The sequence below is a fragment of the Cebus imitator genome, unplaced genomic scaffold (genome assembly GCF_001604975.1).
Source record: "Cebus imitator isolate Cc_AM_T3 unplaced genomic scaffold, Cebus_imitator-1.0 Scaffold26, whole genome shotgun sequence".
NCBI classification, from domain to species: Eukaryota; Metazoa; Chordata; class Mammalia; order Primates; family Cebidae; genus Cebus; species Cebus imitator.
In genome coordinates, this window is record NW_016107341.1 from 4,457,143 (window position 1) to 4,472,176 (window position 15,034).

At 38.0% G+C, this 15,034-nt stretch overlaps 1 pseudogene; it reads left to right on the forward strand.

Annotated features, from left to right (window-relative positions):
- Positions 1–2,708: 2,708 nt before the first annotated feature.
- The window catches only part of LOC108300301, a 51,949-nt pseudogene continuing 39,623 nt past the window's right edge, over positions 2,709–15,034 (forward strand).

The following is a 15,034-nucleotide window of genomic DNA, read 5'->3' on the forward strand; positions in this document are numbered from 1 at the left end:
GCTTTTAATATGTTATAAAACTCCATCTTTTTTTTTAACTATAATGCTTTTTGTAAATGATAGACATGTCCTTTGTTTACAGTATACATTACATGCAGACATTAAAAATCTTAAGTGGTCAAATTTTTAATCATTCTGTAATATTTTCGAAGTTTGAAATAATACCTAGAAAGACCTTTGTACTTACAATTATTGTTTTAATTAATTTTTTTAAAACATGTTTAAAGTTTTATATTTTTTACAGCTAAATCTTTGATTCTTCTGGAATATACTACCATAGTATCTACAAATGATAATGTATATCTTCCTGTAAATTTTCTTTTTTTATTCTTAAGATGCATTAAACTTCTTGGATCTATATATTTTAAATTGTTCTCAAAATCAGAACATTTGGCAATTATTTTTCCATTCTTTTTTTCTGCGTACTGTCGCCTACCTCTTTCCTAGTACCCCAATTGTTTGATGTTAAACTGCCTGATATTTTGTCACAGGTCATAGATGTTCTTCATTATTTTTCAGTCTTTTTTGTTACTGTGCTCTCAGGAGCTCAGCTGAGCTGAAAGAAAGAGAGCTAAGCTACCAGGTGCTATAGTAGGTGAGTAAAGCAACAAGCCAAAAATAAAAATAAGATTTTAATCACTTATTGGAGTGGAATAAGCAAGGGGCCCAAACTGGAGAGCACACCACCCGCTTCCATGCCTCCTTCCATTTTCCCCCAGGAACCTAGAGGTTCTGCTGGGTCAGCATGTAGGTGGGGGTCATCTCACCATTGAAAGCCACAAACAAAAGGCTGAGGTAGTTGTGTGGATTCTGGGTGGCTTAAGGGAAGGTGAGGAACAGGGCCAGGAGTAGAATGTAAAGTTCTGGGTGCTGATTTAGAGTGGAGGAAAAGCGTATTCAGGATTTCTCCTTCCTTCTCTGCTGAGGCGCTTTCCCCAGTAAGGAGGCCTGAGCAGAGGTACTTGAAGATGTCTCCTGCCTGAAGCCTCAAACAGAGACCTAGGCATGAAGATGCCTGCAAGGGAGCCCCAAGTCCTTGACTGCAAATCCCCTTAGAGACTTCAGCACACTGGCTCGTCCCCGAGTCTGGAATGGGGAGGCAGCTCCCCTGCCTTCACCTCTTCTACAGGCCTGTCAGGTAAAGCCTTTGTAAGAGCCTATGGCCTGAAAAATCACACAGAGGACTGTAACTAAGAGCCACACTTAAGTGCTTCTTTTTGACAGTTCTGTTTCTTCAAGTTTACAGATACTTTTTTCTGCAGCCTCTAATCCAGTGTATTTTCCATTTCAGGTAATTTCTTTATCTCTAGAAATTCTACTTGAGTCTTTTTAATAATATCTTCCATTTCTCTCAGTATATTTATGTTTTCTTGTGTGTGTGTGTGTGCATGTGTGTGTGTGTGTGTGTGTGTGTGTGTGTGTATGCACGCAACATGACTGTTTATTCAGCTAGGTGAGGTGGGGTGAGGCTGAAAAGGGCATCAGCGAAGGGCAGTGTGATAGGAGTTGGTTTTATAGGTTTGGGGTGGACAGTGGAAAGTTACACAGTAAGATCAATTACAGCGGTGGGAGTAGGGACAGGCAGTGTACATTACCATAAGTTCAGTTACAATGGTGGGTGGGGTGAGTAGTTAAGATGGTAGGGTGGGGCGGAGAGTATTCACATTATCTAATAACAGTTAAGATTGCAGGGTTGGGGAAGCTCCCCTGGGCTATCAGGGATAATGGCAAAAGCAGGTGGTGAGGGGTGATCAGCTGAGACAGGCAGGACTTCAGACTTTCTGGGTCCCAGCTTGCACATGGAGGCCTGACATAGCTGCCTTTTTATATAGAGAGAAAGAATTAGAGAAGAGGGGGAGATAACAGGTTTTGGGAGGTGGGGGCAGAGTTTCTCAAGGCTACTTCATGCGTGACTCGGGGTGGTGCGGAAACGTAAAAATGGGAAATAATTTAGATTGCTGGGAGATTTCAGGGAAAGGGGTGGTACTGCGGGGATGTTAGAAGGAGCATTTGTCATATTGACTGATTGGTTATTGCTTGTATACGATTTTGAATTGAGAGATTAATTGGAAAAACACAGGTTTAAATAATAGAAGGAGAAAGATAGTATTAGAGGACTAGGGATTGGAAGAAGTCATGACTCCCAGTTAGAGAGTGTCCAGCCAGTCCAGCCAGGTCCAGAATAACCATTTGCCTGATTAGTGAGCTTTTGGGTTTTGTCTTTTCATGTATTGATGACATTATATACGAGGTCAGGCTGGTTTACATAAAAACAACATTTTTCATTTAGGAATAGGCAAATACCTTTTTCAGCAGTCAGTAAATTAAGACCTCTGCAGTTTTTGAGGACAACTGCAGCTAGGGAATTTACTTCAGCTTGAAGGAGGGGTAATGAGAAGTTAATTCTCCAATGCTAGCAGAGAAATTATTCGAGAGGCTATGGAAGGTGCCGATTGAAGTGGTAAGGCCTGTGCCGAGTGCATTCGTAATCCCTAACTCTACAAGTAAGGGGATTAATGGAATGACCCACTTGTGTCGTGTCGGGACCACAAGGGGAACAGGGAGGCTTTCATCCCCATTGGCAAACTGAATTCTGGGACTAAGGAAAACTAGGGTCCAAGTGCCTGTCCAGTTAGTAGGAAGGCAGAGGTAAGAAGAGGAAACAAAAGTTCTTGGTTTAGACAGAACTGGAAGTGTAAAGTGAAAAGATGAGAAAGTGTTCTGAGGGGCTGGGGCTTTGGACCCGAATTCCGATGGAACCAGCAAGGGCTGCGGCTGTTAAAGGTTGTAGCGGGGCTTGTGGAGGGAGAGCTTCTGTTTTTATGGTGCACGAGGAAGTGTGTGGTATGTATAAGCAACCACTCACTTTTATTAACAAGATTGGGTATGAGCAGAGAACAGGAGCCAGATTAAGAGTGAAATATTGTGCAGGGCGTGGTGGCTCACGCCTATAATCCCAGCACTTTGGGAGGCTGAGGCAGGTGGATCACGAGGTCAAGAGATCGAGACCTTCCTGGTCAACGTGGTGAAACCCCGTCTCTACTAAAAATACAAAAATTAGCTGGGCATGGTGGTGCACGCCTGTAATCCCAGCTACTCGGGAGGCTGAGACAGGAGAATTGCTTGAACCCAGGAGGCGGAGGTTGCAGTGAGGCAAGATCACGCCATTGCACTCCAGCCTGGGTAACAAGAGAAAAACCCCGTCTCAAAAAAAAAAAAAAAAAAGTGAAATATTAGCAGTAATTGCCTAGAGCCAAAGTGTAAACCAACAACTTAAACAAAAGCAGGGCATGTAAAAGTAAATGAGTACGGTGAATTTGATTATAGTCAGAGAGAAAATTATAGAAACAGAGAGTTTTTGAAGGGTGGTTTAAGCAGTAGGGGCGACTGCACAAAGCTGGAGAAGGTGAGGGGCTGAAAGTAAGTGTGTAAGATGTAAAGAGAAAACTTTGGAAGTTGTGAGAACTCTAGAGGGTAAGTGGGGCATAGCCTGTGATTGTGAGGGATTCTAAGAGTATTAGGGCGGCAGCTGCTGCCGCTCGTAGTCAAGAGGGCCAGTCCCGGACTGTGAGGTTAAGTTGTCTGGATGAAAAGGCTACAGGCTGTGGCCTGGCTCCTGTGTAAGAATTCCAGTGGTGCAGCCTTTTATTCCTGCTGTATAGATAGAGAAGGGTTCAGAGGGGTTGGAGAGCGCTAGTGTAGGGGCTGCCTCTAAGGCTGTCTTTAGCGACTGAAAGGAAGAAAGGGGGAAAATTTTTTGGTTTATGGGATCAGCTAAGTTTCCTTTCATAGGTTCATAAAGTGGTTTGGCTACAGGGGCAAAACCCTGGTATCCAGAGGCGAAAGTATCCTCCAATTCCTAGGAAGGAGAGAAGCTGTTGTTGAGCGGATGGGGTTGGGGTTTGGGAAATTAACTGGATACAGTTGGCAGAGAGAGCGCGTGTATGTTGGTGAAAGATTGTAACAGACGGGGAAGAAATTTGGGATTTAGAAAAAGCATTTTTGAGGTTAAGAACAGAATAATAGTTGTGGAACGGGGTATGGAAGATAGGAGGGTATAGGGGTTTGATACAACTAGGTGAATGGGAAGTACAGTCTGATTGATGAGGCAGAGTTCTTGGACTAGTTTGTAGAATTTGACTGGTTTTTTGGATAGCTAGGACAGGGGAAGAAATTTGGGCTTTGGAAGGGGATACTCGATACCTCTTTGAGTATAGATGCTGAAGAAGCAGGAGGGTGAATTAAAAGGGCATGTTGTAATAGATGGGTGATAACACGCTTTATGCCTTTTAAAGTCTGTTGTGGGATGAGGTACTGGCACTGGGCAGGGTAAGACTGGTTAGGTTTTAAGGGATGATGATGGGTGAGTGACTTGTAGCAACAAATGGGAACGTGGTGTTTTACACCCTAGGGTTAAGGTAGGGGGACATAAGGGGAGCTATTGAGGGAGGTTCTGGTCCAGGAAGGAGGATGGCAATGAGGTGTGGCTGTAGCCCAGGAGTAGTCAAGGAAGCAGACAATTTTGCTAGGTTATCTTGGCCTAACAGGGGAACTGGACAAGTGAGGATGATTGGGAAAGAATGTGGAAAGGAATGCTGGCCTAATTGACACCAGACTCGGGGAGTTTTGAGAGGCCTGGAGGCCTTGCCATTAATTCCCACAACAGTTTGGAGGCCAAGGAGATAGGTCCTTGAAAAGAAGGCAGCGTGGGGTGAATGGCCTCTGTGTTGATTAAGAAGGGGATGGACTTACCCTCTACCATAAGAGTCACCCGAAGTTTGGCATCCTTGATGGTCCAGGGGGCTTCCGAGATGCTCGGGTCGCATTAGTCTTCAGCCGCCAAGCTGAGGATTGGAGCTTTCGGAGCTCTGGGAACAGCAACGTGAGTCAGACAGTTGACTTTCCAAATAGTCGGTGGTGTGCATCTGTGGGCTGGTCTGATGACCCCAGGTCAGTAGGTAGATCTCCTCATGGAAGGAGCACAAGAACAGGAACAGGGGTTTGGTCTCCCTTAGGGGTTCCCTGTCCCAGATTTCTAGCACCAAATGTTAAAACACGAGCTTTGAATGAAGAGACTTCTTAAACAGGCTTTGTGTGAGCAACATGGCTCACGTGGGTGCAGGTGGGCTGAGGCTGAAAAGGGTCTATGTTTTCTTCCACTTTCTTAAACACAGAATAGCTACATAATGTGGGACAGCTGTTTAAATGTCTGCCAATCTGTTTGCCTCTTCCACCATCTCCGTCATTTCATGGTTGGTTTCTATTAATAATTTTTCTCCTAATTATGGAATATATTTTCTTGCTTCTTTGCCTACCGGGTAATTTTTTACAGGATGCCAGATATTGTTATTTTTACTTGGTTAGTTGCTGGATTTTGTTGTATTTCTTAAGATAGTTTTGGGTTTTGTTTTGGTAGGCATTTAATTAAAATAGGTAAAAAATCTTTCAAGGCTCACTTTAAACCTTGGCAGGGCAGGCCCAGAGCAGCCATTATCCTAGGGTTAATTTGGCCCTATTACTGACATGATGCCCTGCTGAAGATTCCACCCAATGCTCATGTATTAGAAGGTCTTTCTACTGTGGAGCACAAACTATGTCGATGTCTGTGTGAGCAGATTAGTATTTAGCCAAATATTCAGAAAGACCTCTGCAAATATCCAGAGCTCTTTCTCTCTTCATGCAATAATTGTCCCACAGTACTGCACCCTGTAAAATCCAGCTGTATTAGCCTCCCTGAACTCTGACCTCTGTCTCCTTAATTCAGGGAGACTGCAGGCACCTGTTTAAATTTTTTCTTCCCTGCACTGCAGCCTAGATACTGACTAAGCAGAAAGCTGGTGAATGTACAAGGCTCATTTTATTTCCCTTATTGTGGGAATCACATTCCTGTGTATTGCTTATTGTCCAGGCAACTAAATTATTTCATACATTTTGTCAAGTTTTCTAGTTATTTGAAGTGTGTATTAGTTTCTATTGCTGTACAATAAATTACCACAAAGTTACTAGCTTAAAACAACACACGCATGTATTATCTCACAGTTTCCATGGGCCAAGAATCTAGGTATGGTATAATATCTAGGTATGGTTCTCTGGTCAAGGTCCCACAAGCTTGAAGTCAAGATGTTGGCAGGACTGAGTTCTCTTCTGGACCTGGATGTCTTCTTCCAAGCTCATGTGGTTGTTGATAGAATTCAATTCCTTGCAGCTGGAGGCTGAGACCCCTATTTTCTTCCATCTCTCATCCGAGGGCTGCTCTCAGCTCCTAGAAATCGCCTGCAGTTCCTTGCTATGAGTTTCTCTTACAACATTACTTATTGGGCAACTTTATAAAGCCAAGCCCAGCCATGACAATCTCCTTTTTGATTCACTCAGACTCAACTGATTTGGAACCTTAGCTATATCTGTAAAATCCCTTTATCTTTCCCATGTTCTATTCACTTGAAGAAGATCACAGGTCCAGTATGGACTCAAGGGGAGGAAAATTATATGACTTATTGGGTGTAAACCTAGGGTGTGTCCATCACAAGACAACAGAGTAAATCTGGTCTTTATTACCTCCTTTTAGTCAAAATTAGAATCTTCCTTTCTCATTTTAATTGTTTCATCTTTTCAGATTGCACCAGCAAGTATAGCCATAAAATATTAAATAAGAGATATTACACAATCTTCTCTCGTTGCCGATTTTAAGGCAAATGTTTCCAATATTTTAATTTTTATCAAATTTTTATAAATCTGTTTATCAAAAATTAAAATGACCTAATTTTTCCCTTATAGGGAATTAAAATATTTTCTATTTTTATCTTAATACACAGTTTTCAAATTATGAAAAATGGTGTTAAAAAGCCCTTGAGCTCAGGTTGTTACAATGGTATTTCCTTATGAAAATAAAAAGGATTTTATCATTATAAGATCCTTAGTATTTTCCAACAAACTTTTGTGAATGGGATCTGAAATAGGCTTATTGTTGACCCTCTGTTATTTTCTTTTTCTGTCTTCCCCAGAACTTGTACACTCAGCACTACAGATATGTCCAAAGGAACTGTCACCTCTACCTTAACATTCACTACTCCAAACGTGTGTAATTAGTTCAATTATTCACATCTGCTGTTAACAGTCAGCAAATATTCCCCCAGGTGCTGAATTCCTGGCAACAGGGAGAGAGGAACAGAAAACATATTGCAGTATTACCACTCGTAGATGGCATAAGAGGAGTTAGAAAATGCTTTGAGAACATACAGAAATAAGAAATTAATTTGCCCAAAATATGAAGAAAGATGGAGACAAGAAAAATTTTGGAAAGATGTAGATATGGAACTTGGAAATTGGTAGAAATGTTCTAGTCAATCATAGGAAAGATGCTAATTGAACAGGAAATAACCATGGTGAGGCACAGAGATATTTAGGGAGAAAAAGCTGAAGATAGGCAGAAAGGAAGTTTACAAAGAGATTTTTGGAGACTGTGTCTTCACTAGAGACTTTTGGCTGTCTTTCCATGACCATGTGTCTGAATGAGGACTGATTCATCATCTCTCCCTCTCGTGTCTTGCTGCAGAGTCCAAGACATCTTTATACTGAATGTGTTTGTAAATCATAAACAATACAAATGTTAAGTATTAGCTCCAGTGTGTTCCAAGAGAGATCTATAGACTTAAATATGTTACATAATTATTCTAGCTCTTCAAATTGCAATGTCCAAAAAGTGATCATTGAATAAAATGAATAGAACGCTGATGGTAGTTATTTTAAATAGATGTGATAGTAGTGAAGCATTTCGGAAAGAAAGAAAATTGTGCGGAAAGAAAATCATTTAATCTAATATCACAAAAGAAGACTTGGCAGTTTTATAAAAGAGAAGAGATTATTAATCATTTGCATTTTTTGATTGTATATAGTCATTTTGCTCATTTGACATTATCCATTAAAATCTAATGCTTTATATTTCAGCACCTTTATGCTCATTTAATCCTTTCAGCTCATCTTAACAGTATGTGCTTTATTTGCTTTGCAGTAATGTCTAAAAGAAAGTTCTTAGATTATATTTTGTCAGATAATGGGAACTACTTAGTAACAATTTATTTATAGCAGGAGAAAGATGAATACAAGCAAATTATTTTTGCCTCCATTTGCTTTCCTATACCCAACAGATTGTAAACTGTTTGAAAGTAATGACTTTCTTCTCAACTTTAAATTCTTAGTGTCAAGCAGTATCTGGCAAAGAATAATCATTCAGTAAGTATTGTTGAATAAATCAATACATGAAAGAAATTATAAAAGAGAAAATATTGATTATTGATTAATAAATAGTTTAGACTCACAAATATAAAGGAAAAGCCAACTAATTCAATGAATTAATGTATTCTTCTAGCACATTAGCATAATAAAGATGATACTAAAGGCTCAGAGAAATTGGCATATTCAAACACCGCTTATGGAAATTAAATTGAACCAGATTTGATAAAAACTTTTATCACTAAAAACTATATCTTTCTACCCTAATTTCTTCTGGGAATCGATCTTAAGGAAATAATGTGATCTTTTCAAAAAGCAAGGCCCTCTCTGTTTTTACTCTACTTTTGGAAATTGACTGTATTAGCAGCTTAACATTGTGGAAAACACTAGAGTTAGAATCAAAAGGCTAGTCGATGAGTCTTTGCTCTACTGCTTCTCAAAATGTGACCCTGGGTAAATCTCTTAAATTCTTTGTTTCAATTCCTTATTTGTTTATCAATGATAATAAACATATATTTTAAGATATGTATATATATATATATATATATATAGAGAGAGAGAGAGAGAGAGAGAAATCTCTTAAATTCTATTTCAGTTCCTTATTTATCAATGATAAATATGCATTTTAAGATCTATATAGACAGACAAATCTCTTAAATTCTCTGTTTCAATTCCTTATTTATCAATGATAATAAATATATATTTTAAGTTATCTTTTAAGAGAGACAAATCAACCTATCATCTGCAGACCTTCTAGCCTTTCCAGATTATGCATTCTGTCATTAATCAGGCTGCAGTGACGAAAGCATTGAAATAATAAAGTCTTTTATCTGTGAAGGTGAAGGAAAAATCAGAAGAGGGTTTCATAAACAGTTTTTCCAAAAAATTAGTGAGAGAAAGGTAAGAGGAGAAATTTTTTAAAAGAGAGTAATTTAAGTTTCCATAAAATTATGAAAATATATAAATTCCAAATGCTTTAACTTTGTTGTGGTCTTCTGGTACATGATCCAGACTTGTAATACTATACCGTCTTGGAATATTTTCTAGCCTCCACCTTTCTTCTCTTAATCACCACAAATGTCTTGGATTATCTCATACGTTTCTTTCATTTAAAACTGGTGCAATGTTATTAAAATGAAGACCGTAATGAATCAACAGCAGTGCCTAAGTGCCCTTTAATAAGCTTGGAAATTGACTGTATTAGCAGCTTAGTATGATGAAAGACACTAGAGTGAGAAGTGAAAGACAAGTCCATGAGTCAGTCTCTGCTCCACTGTTTCTCAAAATAAGACCCTGGATAAATCTCTAAAATTATCTGTTTCAATTACTTACTTGTTTATCAATGATAATAAATCTTTACTTACCTATCCCTCTATGTCATTAGTTTATTGTAAAGATCAAATGAGAAATATAAATGGAAACATTTTCTGCATTAAAGTGATGTAGATATATTAATCATGAGAAGCAGTACTACTGATAACATCAGGACACCATATCTCACTTACGATCAAAATGTCTTCATCTGAAAGAAAAGGCCAAAGAATATTTCAGCATTCTTTCTCCAAAATTTCTTCTGCCACCTCTAAAACTCTTAACAAACCCTGTAGTTAAAGCAACTGTAGGAAGAACTTCAACACTTAAGAAGAATGACATACATAAATTAGCTGTGCTGCACACAAGTTTAACTCACGTGGGGAAAAATATCTACATGTGGTTCATTTTCACAACTGTGATCCTGATTATATGATAAAGTTTATACTTTTATGTTGAATGCTGTTAAAGAAGGTGGAATAATTGGATGCTGATGGAGAAATTGTCTAAAAATTATTCTTAATTTTCAAAAGCATTTCCAAATTTCATGAATGGTCTCTTGTGTCTTGAGGGCATCTTTATTATTTATAATTTTTTCATTTAAAATAAATTAATAATCATTGCTATTAAGTAGGGTTTCTAATTAAGCAACTTTTACTTTTATTATATGAAAGAAAATTGAGCCTTTCAAGAAAGACAACTGGAGAACTTTCTTCTTTTTGTGATATCTACTAAAAGGGCATAGCTCCTACATAGACTGAGGAAATCACTAAGTGGTAGAGCAATGGTTAATGACATTTATCACTGCAGGAAGTCTGCATGTAGCATGCTGAGGAATTTGCATTTATCAGTAAATCTCTATGAAAAAAAGCAATTTCAGTATGGCACATCTAATATTTATGGCATATGAGTTAGCACAAAAATTGTTCTTATGAAATCATTTTGAAAAATCTACTGATTGATTCATGTATCTCTGATATAAATTTTTCACTCCAGAAAAAATACACATCATTCTTCCCCTTTATAACTTTTAGATGGGAAGAAGACTAGAAGTCTAGTCATATGTTTGTTTATATGTGTGTGTGTACATATATATATTCATGCAACTAATGTTTCTGCTTGATTAGAGAAAGGGTATTTTAGAAGCAATGAAAATACATGGAAACATCCAGACTCCACCATTCTGTCCTGCTTTCTCACTGTCCTTTCCCCAAGACACACACACACACACACACACACACACACACAAATGCACACACACACATACACGTGCACACACACACATACACGCTCACACACACACATACAGATGCATTTACCTTAATTTTGTTTATTCAGAGAAGTTACTGAATGATTCCTGGCTCTTACCTAGTGATGGAGTTCAGGATATGTTACCCCAAAACGGCATTTGGGAAAACAGCAGAGGCAGGAAGTTCACTATCAACTTCTCTTTGCCTTTCTCCCCGGAAGCATGTCATAAAACCTAAGAAGGATTTTTAAATTATCCCCTCAAGCAAGTCAAAAGACCCTCATGTGAGAGGTGCCCACCCTATAGCCAGAGGAAAGGGATGTCCTTGTTTCTGAAGACATAGGAATACAAAAAGAATCTGAACAAATGGGCCTTGCTATGATTCCCCCAATTTATTATCATTAGATCATAACTTTTGCCCTGTAATCATGTTTCTCCATGACTATTCTTCATCAAACCTACTAACAAACATATACAAGTTTAACTGCCTTTTTAGGTCTTCCTTTCTTTGTTAAGGCTCCCATGTGAAGTACAACTTACATTAAATAAATGTGTATGCTTTTCTCTTGATCATCTGCCCTTTTGTTGTTAGGCCTTCAGCCATGAACCTAGGAGAGGGAAGGAAAATATTTCTCCTTCCCTTCACCCAGTCATATATAACCAACTTGTATTAAATATTTGTCAGTTGCTTTATTTTTTCCAGTCCTTAGAAATGATGAAAAATAAAACTCACAGGAGGGTTTGAAAAGAGTTTAGAACTAGTGAGTTTTAAAAATTGTTCCCAGCTAACTTAAACAGGTTTTTAATATATATGTAATAGATTAAATATATACAAAATTATAATTACATTTAATTAATACATAGAATAGATTTGGGGTATACAAGCCCAGTTTGGTTACATGGGTATATTATCAAGTGATGAAGTCTGTGTTTTAGTGTAAATGTCACCCAAATAGTGTACATTATAACCATTAGGTAATTATTTCATCCCTCACCTCCCCCCATTCTCCCTTCATTTTAACATTTGACTAATGGAACCCTTTTTGTAAGGTGATATTACATAAAAATGATAAATATCAATAAATGTGAAAGAACATCTGAATCAACTAATAAGCACACTAACATTCACAAATACTTCATGTTACCTTTAGAGAAAAAAGCAGAGACAAGATAATTGCAAAATGATGAACACTTTCAATATTCAACATCCTTAGAATGCAGACCAAGTTTGGCATATTTGATTTACAGGCTTCATGTAAAACTACCCATATTAATAAAATATTGCCTGCTGTGGAATGCAGACAGTCGTTTTATCTGTGTACCTACAATAAAAAGGTAGCACTGCCAGTCAGCTAGTTGTGTTGTTTCAGAATCCAGATTAATAGCCAATCGACTTGGAAGTTAATTCTTCATTTACACTGGGGTGCATGTATTGTCTATTTCTGACGGAATGGGTTTTGCTCTAATCAATAAGTGTATCAGCCTAGTTGTTCATCTTGTTGGAGAGGTCAAAACAATGACAGAGGTACATCTGTTTTTATGTCAAATAATGTCTGAGGTAATGAATCCTCTCCAAGTAGCTAACAACATTCTTGCAATTGTCCTTCAGTCTCCCACTATGGACTTGATCATGATTAATCTGAAGCATTTGGGGAATTGAAAGTGTTGGCACTTCCTAAACCATTTTTAATCTAAAATTTATATTCATCTATGAGGTATTTTCAGCTCTTGAATAGTGACCCCATTGCATAATATACGTCTAAGATGAGGCTTATATAAAGGCATTTGCATCTATGGGAAAATGTAGCAGAAAGATTGTTCTAAAATGTAGCCAGTAAAAATTGTTTTCAGTTACCTACATAACAATAAAACACAACTGCAGGGTAAATATTACACTTACTGTGCTAATAATCAAAATGTGTAATGAATAAAAAATACATGTAAATGCATATTAACCTATATATCATGTTAATACTTGGCGAATGGAATCCTAATATTGTTTCTACTTGACTAAATGAGGACCACCACAAGTTTATAGGAAAGTAAAACATGAAGAAACGTTTAGGCAAATGCAAAAAGTTTCTACAAGGAAGTTATTTTGAAATAAAAAATATGAAGGGGACGTCTTGCTTGCTTGATGGATAGGGTAAGTTGTTTCTGGGTAGATTAAGTTATTGTATTTCATCAAGCCTATTTCCTATAACAGAATTGGATATGATAAATAGATTCAGCCACTCTGATTTGTAGGCACTTGCTGAATTGCTACCATTCATGTTAGCCCCCACTTTGGCATTGATTGACCACGTAGTCCTGTCACTTGAAGCAAGTCACTTAAGTCTTGAGTCATCAGTAACTAGATTGGTAAAATATGGAAAGTAACTCCTTATCAAACAGCCATCCTTGGAAATGGTGCACTCTTCAGGCTATGGTATGAAGTGCGGTCTTACAAATGGACTTGGGACTCAATTAGCAGAATAATTAGCAACAAGTGGAAGTGGACAAGCCATCAGTGTCTGTGAGAACTATAATGAGCTAACTGTAATTATCCAGAACTGTCCTTCCCCCTTTCTATGACTTTGGGATTTTATGCTCTAGTAAAATCGCAAAACTTTAGGCAAACATGATTTTCAACTTACTTTTTCAACTAAAGACTTAAATATTAAACACCTAATACCAGCATTATTTCACAAATTGAAGGGCATTTTAACCTCAAAAATGGAAAGGACATCACCACACACACACACACACACACACACACACACACACTCTCACACACACACATATCTATGTTATATATATAAAGCATTTATATATATAACATTGTCACATATATAGTATATATGTATATATGTAAATGTTTATACATATATATGTGTGTGTGTGTATATATATATATATATATATATGTGTGTGTGTGTGTGTAACAATGTATTTTTACTACAGTTTTCTGAATTGTTTTATTAGAGAAAACTTGCTCATTTACTGGTCCCAGAGGATAGATAGGCATTTGAGGGGCATCATTTTGGAGCACTAGCAAGGTGCTACAGTAACGAGATTCTGATGTTGGCCAGACTGTGGAGGTTCAGGAAGACAGGCCAGAATGCAGTGTCCAAGGTCCAAAGTAGCCAGCAGTGCCTTGGTTTCAAGCCTGAGGCTCATAAACAGCCAGATCCTGAGAGAAGCACACTGGCCTTAGAGAAAACAGGAGCTGGCCAGGTTACTGAGGTCAGCCTCAGATTTGAAGGACAATATATTGAAGCCAAATCTGTAGGTCAAAAGTAAAACGTCTTAGTAATAATGACGTATCCCAGCTAATAGACTGGCATAAAACGAGGAATAAAAGAGAAGCTTAACCCTGTGTCGCCTTGGTTTCTCTGAAAAATTAGTAATACTCTTTAAATTACCGGGAAAGAGAGAGACTTGATTTTCATCATGTGGCCAGAGCTGAAGCTTTGTGTAGTAGTCATATTCCCAGCTAAGCAGATAGAAAGTTTTGGGGTCAGGGCTCCTTGCAGCTCATTACATTGATGGGTGACATAGGTGATCCACATCATGAGAAGTCTCTCTATATTATTTTTCTTATTTCTCTAGAAAAATGGGATGAAATGTTTACAAGTAATTTTCTCTCTGTGTAGTGGTTTTAGTAGTGTTTAGAATCATGAAAAGGAGTCAGAGAATTGGCAGAACAGCTCTTTTTCTTGAGTGAAAACTAGGTAGTATTATCATCATAATTCATCTGCAGACCAGTCCTCTTTCATTGGCCTACAATCACTTCGACTTACTGCAGAGGTAATCAAGCAGGAAGTTTATAAAAAGCACAACATTTAGAGCACAATTTTTTAGACGTGTCTATAGCCATAGGATTGGGTTTCATTACTGTTATATTTCATTAAGTTGCATAACTAAAACTAAAATTTATCAACATCTTCAACTGTTTTTAAAATGTTCACATTTTGTTGAACCATCCTTTAACTCAGGCAGTGGCAAACTATAGCCCATAGATCACATCTGGTTTGCTGTCTCAGTTGGTGTGACTCTCAAGATCACATCTGGTTTGCTGTCTCAGTTGGTGTGACTCTCAAGATCACATCTGGTTTGCTGTCTCAGTTGGTGTGACTCTCAAGGTCACATCTGGTTTGCTGTCTCAGTTTGTGTGACTCTCAAGATCACATCTGGTTTGCTGTCTCAGTTTGTGTGACTCTCAAGATCACATCTGGTTTACTGTCTCAGTTTGTGTGACTCTCA